This window comes from Arvicanthis niloticus, chromosome 4 (genome assembly GCF_011762505.2).
Source record: "Arvicanthis niloticus isolate mArvNil1 chromosome 4, mArvNil1.pat.X, whole genome shotgun sequence".
Classification (NCBI taxonomy): domain Eukaryota; kingdom Metazoa; phylum Chordata; class Mammalia; order Rodentia; family Muridae; genus Arvicanthis; species Arvicanthis niloticus.
This window is the reverse complement of record NC_047661.1, coordinates 45221001-45228720: the sequence shown is the minus strand read 5'-3', so window position 1 is coordinate 45228720 and position 7720 is coordinate 45221001.

Below are 7720 nucleotides of genomic sequence, written 5' to 3'. Positions count from 1 at the left end.
CATTGTTATATACATCCGTGGAAGTATCACAATGAAGCACTATGTCTTGTGTCATAAGTACTACCAACAAAATAGGAAAAAAGACAGCCAGAAAGAAGTGAGGAACTGGAGACAAAGAAACAGTGAATACATAAATAACATTCAAATAACTTGTAGACTTTAAAAAACGATTGCATTATTTGATGAGAACACAAAACTTATAATTCATATTAATGTGATCCATTAAAGATTAGAAAAATAAAAAAAGAAGAGGGCTACCCACGGACCTTCTCCACTCTTTTTCTCTTTCTTCCTCTAGTGTCAATTCTCAGGATTTCCCGTAGTACTACAATAGAAGATCTACTGCAGCCTCCCTTCTTCATCTATGTTTCCTGCGGATCCCACAGACCACCCGCACTGACATCTCTCCCTTTGTCTCTGTGTCCCATCCTCCAACTCAGGTGAACACCTCCTGCTCAGGCACAGGCCATGCTTGCTGTCTTAGTTAGGGTTTTATTGCTGTGAACAGACACCATGACCAAGGCAAGTCTTATAAAGAACAACACTTAATTAGGCTGGTTTTCAGGTTCAGAGGTTCAGTCCATCATCATCAGCATTGGAGCAGGACGGCATCTAGGCAGGCATGATGCAGGCAGAGCTGAGAGTTCTACATTTTCATCTGAAGACTGCTAGTAGAAGATTGGCTTTCAAGCAGCTAAGACAAGGATCTTAAAACCCACACCTACAATGACACACCTACTCCAAAAGGGCCACATCAACTTCAACAGGACCACACCTTCTAATAGTGCTACTCCCTGGGCCAAGCATATACAAACCATCATACCTGCCAAAACACCATGTAGGATGCCCATTGATCTTCTTTATTCTCTCTGTTGTGTCAGCCCCAATTATAAGGGTTGTTCCTAGCACTACAATGGACCATATACTTCTGGCTTCCCCTTCCCCTAGCCTCTAGTACCAGCAAGCACTGTCCAAGAACATATCAGCTGAGCAGCCCAATAAAACAGTCAATGCACAGTCAACATACTCTCTGAAAATCCAGAGATGAAACAGAAACTAAGGAACAAAACACTCACTCAACAAAGAGAACAAAGCAAGAAACCAACACCTAGACCAAACCCAAGTTCCTAGGCAGAATTAAGTCAGAATCAGTAAGAGTCAGGGAAATATGTCTCCATACGAGCCAGCTATCCTATGTCATCAGGCCCCGAATATTCCAACAGAGCTGAAGCACAAAAAAAAAGACTTTAAAACCATATGAAAATGACAGAGATCCTTAATGAAGACAGAAGTAAATACCTTAAAGAAATCCAGGAAAAGACAAACAATTGGAGAAAGTGAATAAATCTCTCAAAAAAAGTCAAGAAACCACAAACAACTGGCATAATTGAATAAATGCCATAAAGGAAGCTAAGAAAAAACAAATAGTTGACGGAAATGACTATAGTTCTTAAAGACCTAAGACTGCAAATAGAAGTAATTTAAAAAAAAATCAAACTGAGGGAATTCTGGGAATGAAACATTTAGGAATGCAAACAGAGACAAGCTTCACCAAAAGAATACTAGAGCTGGATGAGAGAGGCTCAGGCATAGAAGATATGATAGAAAAAAATGGATATGATCAAAGAAAGTGTTAAATCTAAAAATTTCTTCACATAAAAAAAATCAAAAAATCTGGGACAATGAAAAGACCAGAAAAATAGAAAGAGAGAATTAAGAACAATCCGAGCTAAAAGGCCCAGGAGATATTTTCAACAAGATCATAGAAGAAAATTTTTCTAATCTAAAGAGGGAGATGCCTATAAGGGTATACAGAACTTTCAGAAAACCAAATAGATTGCACTGGAAAAGAAAGTCCTCTCCTCACATACCAATCAAGACACTAAATCTACAGAACAAAGAAACAATGTTAAAATCTGAAAGGGGAAAAGGCTAAGTAACATAGGCAGAATTCTACCTTACTTTTCAGTGGGAACCTTAAAAGAGCCAGAAGTGCCTGGACAGATGTCCTGAAGACTGGAAAAGACCACATGCCATTCCAAATTACTATAAAGGGAAAACTTTCAGATACTGTAGACAGGGAAAATGGGAGTAAAATCTAAATAATATCTATCTACAAATCCAGTCCTATCAAAAGAAAAGCCTAATAATAGAGGTTAACTACATCTGTGAAAACACGGGAAATAAATTATGTCACACCAGCAAAATTAAAAGAAGGGAAGCACACACCACTACCACTGCCATCACCATCACCATCACCATCATCACTACCATTACCAACAAAATAACAGGAATCAACAATCATTGGACATTGATGCCCTGACCCACAAGATAGTGAACGGGGACTGGGGGACCACCTAGAAGAGAATGGAGGGACAAGAGACATGAAGAACAAACAGCAAGTCAAGAAGTCTGATCAAGCTGACCAATTTTTATTGTTCCCACACAGGTTATATACTCATAGAAGCAGGATGTGGGGTTAGGGGGGTAGATTAAGGTCGCTTTGTCTCTGGGGAGTGCAGGTGTTCTCAAGGATGTTGGCTGGGTAAAAAGTTCAGCAGAAAGAACTGAACAGAATGGGTTGCTAAGCACCTGTCCACAAGATCTATAGCTATTTGTTCTCAACTGGGCTAGTACTTTACCACAGAGGACAAGACTTTGTGCCAGTAAGCACTTATGGCTGACAAGTCAGTTAATGTTTAAGCAAGGTCGCTCCCAACACATTGCTATCTCTCAATATCAATGAACTGAATTACTACCAAAACAGACCCAGATGAAACAGAGTAGATGTGGAAACAGAATCCATCCTTCTGCTTCATATAAGAAACACACCTCAACAGAAACCTTGCAAACTCATGCAAACTAAATAGCTCCCTACTGAAGGAAAAAATGGGTCAAGCCAAAAATAATTAAAGACTTTCTATAATTCAATGAAAATATACAACCCATGCAAAATTATCAGACACAATGAAAGCAGTGTCTGATAAAAGTATTATGAAAAAAGTTCATAATACTATGTGCCTACATTAAAAGTTAGAGAGATTTCATACTAGCAATTGAACAGCATATCTGAAACTCTAGAACAACAACAAAATAAGCACACCAAAGAGAAGTAGGCTGCAATAAACAATCAAATTGAGGGCTAAAATTAATTAAATAGATACAAAGATAACAATAAAAAGAAGAAAAGAATTTGTTCTTTGAGAAAACCAACATGACAGAAAATTCCCTATCCAAATAACTAAAAGACAAAGAGATTAATTTCAAATTAAGAAAAAAAATCAGAGGAAGCATAAAAATAGAGAATAGAGAAATCCTGAGAATCATAAGAACATATTTAAAAAACACCTGTTCTCCATCAAATTTGAAAATCTAAAAGAAATAGATAATTTTTCATAGTTAAATCAAGATCATATGAACAATTTTAATAGACCTATAATACCAGTAAAATAATAGCAGCCATTAAAAGTCTCAAAAAAGTTCCAGAGGCTGGTGGTTTTAGAACAGAATTCTATCAATCTTTCAAAGAAGACAACACCAATACACCTCACATTAATACATTACTTATTCCACATAATAGAAACCCAAGGAATATTGCCCAATTCATTTTATGAGCCCACAGTTACAGTGATACCCAAACATTAAAACTCAACAAAGAGAACTACAGGCCAGTTTCCCTTATGAATATAGTTGCAAAAATATTCAAAGTATTTGCTAACCAAATCCAAGAACATACCAAAAGGTCATCTACCATGATCAAGCAGGCTTCATCACAGAGATTCGAGGATAGTTCAATATATGAAAAACTGTCATATCTTTAAAGAAAGAAATTGAACATAATAAGATAGGAAGATCTCCCATGTTCAACTGCCATCTTGTCAAAAATAATCTATGGATTCAACATAATCCCCAACCAACTTCCAACACAATTCTTTATAGAACTTGAGGGCACAATTTTCAAATACACGTAAAAAAAATCAAAAAAACCTAGGATATCTAAAACAGTCCTAAATAAAGAAATGGTTGGAGCTATCACTACCCTTCATTTCAAGTTGTACTACAGAGCTATAGTAATAAAAGTCACATGATATTAGAATAAAAATAGATACCTTGATCAACTGAATGAAGTTAAATATCCAGACATAAATCCACAAATCTATGGAGACCTGATTTTTCATAAGAAAGACAGAAATACACACTGAAAAAAGACAGCATCTTCAACAAATGCTGTTCACCAAACTAGATGTCTGTATGTAGAAGAATGAAAATAGACCCATATTTATTACTCTCCACAAAACTCAAGTACAAATGAATCAAAGACCTCAATATAAAACCAGACACACTGAACCTGATAGAGGAGAAAATAGGAAATATCCTTGAACTCACAGACAAAGAAGACAACTTTCTGAACAGAACACCATTAGCATAGGCACTAAGACCAACAATTAATAAGTGGGACTTCATGGAAATGTAAGCTTCTGTAAGTCAAAGGACACTATCAATCAGACAAATTAGTAGCCTACAGAATAAAAAAAATACTTTTACCAACTTCACATCTGATAGAGGTCTAATATACACAATACATAATGAATGCAAAACACTAAATATCAAAAATCCAAATAAATTTAATAAAAATGGGGTACAGATTAAACAAAGAATTTCCAAGAAAGAATATTCAAATGGCTCAGAAATACTTGAAATGTTCAACATCCTCAACCATCAGTGAAATTCTAATCAAAACTACTTTGAGACTCTATTTTATACCTTCATAATGGCTTAGGTCAACAACACAAATGTCATCTCATGTTGGTCAGGATGTGGAGCAAAAGAAATATTTCTCCATTGTTAATGTGAATGCAAATTTAAATAACATTTGGGAAATGATTATGACAATTTCCCAGAAAACTAGGTTTTGATCTTCCTCAAGACCCAGCTACACTACTCTTGGGCATATCTAAAGGATTTTCCATCCTACCACAAGAATACTAACTCAACTATGTTTACCATGGCTTTGTTCACTGTAGTCAGAAACAGAACAACTTAGATGTCCCTCAACTGAAGAATGAATAAAGAAAATGTGGTCCATCTATAGAATAAACTAATACTCAACTGATAAAAACAATGACATCATGGGATTTGCTGGCAAATGAATGCACTTAAAATAATCACCTCAAGTGAGGCAACCCCAGATCCAGAAAGACCAATATAGTATGCATTCATCACTTATAAGTGAATATTAGCTGTTAAGCAAATGTTAATTAAGATACAGTCCACCAACCCAAAGGAGTTAAATATAAAAGAGACCTCTAGGAGATACATACAATTCTCCCTGGGAAGGGGAATTAGATTTGAGGCAATGACTGGGAGTAAGTAGGATAGTAAGTAAGAGGAATCAGGTTGAGAGTGTGGAGACTGAGAGTACAGGGTTAGACAGTTGAAATTGGTGGGCATGTGGGGGTGATATGAAAAGTTAGTTCAGTGCAGACTTCCTGGCCTCTTTTGTAGAGTATGCTTGTTGTCTCTTAGAGACCTGCTCCTTTCTGAAGGGGAACAGAGTGGAGCAGATCTGGAGGAGAGGTCAGAGGGCACTGGGAGGAGTGGAGGAAGGAGGAACTATGGTTGGGATGTATTATATGAGGAAAGAATCTATTTTCAATTAAAAAAGAAAGAAAAGTGAAAGAAAAATAAGTTCTGTTGAACAGAAAGTTTCATAATAAAAATATATTTTCCCACTTCATATTGCCTCTAAAGGCAACCTTCAATTATTTATGCTGGTGGCACTTGGTCAGAAAAAGAAAATTAAAGTTAGTATTTCATGGACCTGTGACTCATCTTCTATTTTACTTCCTCTTCTGTTTCCTTCCCCAGGCCCCTTAGTCTTTAGTCTCAAACTTTTCCATAGCAAATATTTTGCCAGAGGATCACTAAACCTGCATATTTTAATGATGAATATTGAAATTCATATTTTTCTCCTACTTGTGAAGGGAGCAGTAGAAGATACAAAGAGAAATGAATGGAAATAATAGCATTTACTAATCAAGTCTGATATAATGGAAGCTTAGTTGCATTCATAATGCAATGATGAAGGGAACAGGAAGCTAATTCTTAACACAGGTAGAAAATACTGAAGTATGTTGTAGTTCTTAAATAGACACTTATTTTTGTTTTTATTTTTCCCTCCCTGAAAACATAATTATTTTTGGTGATAGTTTTAAAAGTTTGAAATAGTTTTAATAGTTTTAAAAGTTTGAAGATACTTTTAAAACTTTGAAGTTTTAAAAGTATATAAGATGTACTATATATAAATACATTGCCTTTAAAGAAATCAGGTCAACCTATATAGATAAAAAAGTTTCTATGGATTTCTTTCTTGATTGCATTTATCTACAAGATGGAATTATAGTATGGTATTTCATGTCTTCTTAAAATTAATTCCAAATTGAAAGATTTGGAGCAGGTAAATCAAGTCATTTTGATTACTGATAGACATCTAAAACCATAACTTTTATTCCAGAGGGGAAATAAGAATTAGGGATACTCCCAGAAAGCTTAACACAAGTTAACACAAGACTCCAATTTAATTTCCTCCTCTGTAGAGTGTTTCTTTCCATTTTCCATTGCTCTTGTTAGTCTTCCTTCCTTCCATTCTGTTTATCTCTATTTCAATGGAAAACATGACCTTTGTATAGGTTTTAGAAAGAAACAACAGTCCTAAGTGAAACATGAAAAGCTTGAATATCCACCGTATTTTATTCCATTTTGAACTCAGTGAACTCATTTACAACCTGAAAGGTTTGAGAAATGTTAAGAAGTTCACAGGCAAATACAACAATGAAATAGCATTCCTTTAAAAAATGACAGCAACTAAGAACTGAAAGCCCAGAGTAGCTTCTTAGAGCAGTTTGCAGATAACATTCTCAAAAATTTCTACAGACAATTGAACTTGGTCATTTCATGTGAGACTAAAAGTAAAATAAGTGGAACAACGTAAATGGAGAAGGATTTTGGAAAGGCAGAATTAGTAAGTTTCTGTGAAAAAAAAAAAGGCTAGAAACATCAAGTTCATTAGATTCACTTCATGTTTGAGTGTGGATTCCTCTTTAGAAATGTTTGTTGCCAAAGACTAATCTAATTTTCTAATACCTTTTTGTTTCTTTCCTAAAACTCAGTACACATAAACACAAAATCTTTGTCATCTTCCTGGAAATAAGTTAATGAAATGGGCAAATAACCTGCCTATTGAGCCAGAAGTATGAAAGATCCTATCCCCTTACCCTGTCATTTCCCATGGTTCTGTGAGACTCTATTTGCTTAACTTTGTCAGTCTGACTCTACAGGTCTTTCTTGCTATTATTTTCGTGGACTTTTTCATCATTATCTACCCAAATCATTGTAGTCTCTTTCTAGAACTATGCATAACTTTAGCCTTTCATTGCACTCTGTCACATAATCACCAAATTTATCTCCAAATTCCCTCTGATATTTGCTTTTGTATCCTCACCCATTTATACTTTTATATGAAAGTATTTACAATATCATCTTGCTTCTCAAATCATCTTTCACATATGTCACCTTCTTTGTATGTAGGATTTTCTTCCCTCAGTTTCTTTTACTAAACTCTCACCTATTCTACCTGACCCAGCCAAGTGTTCTTTCTACTCACAACTCTCTCCAGCAAGCCTTATACTTCTTTGCCATATCATTGTGCTTTTAGCCCATG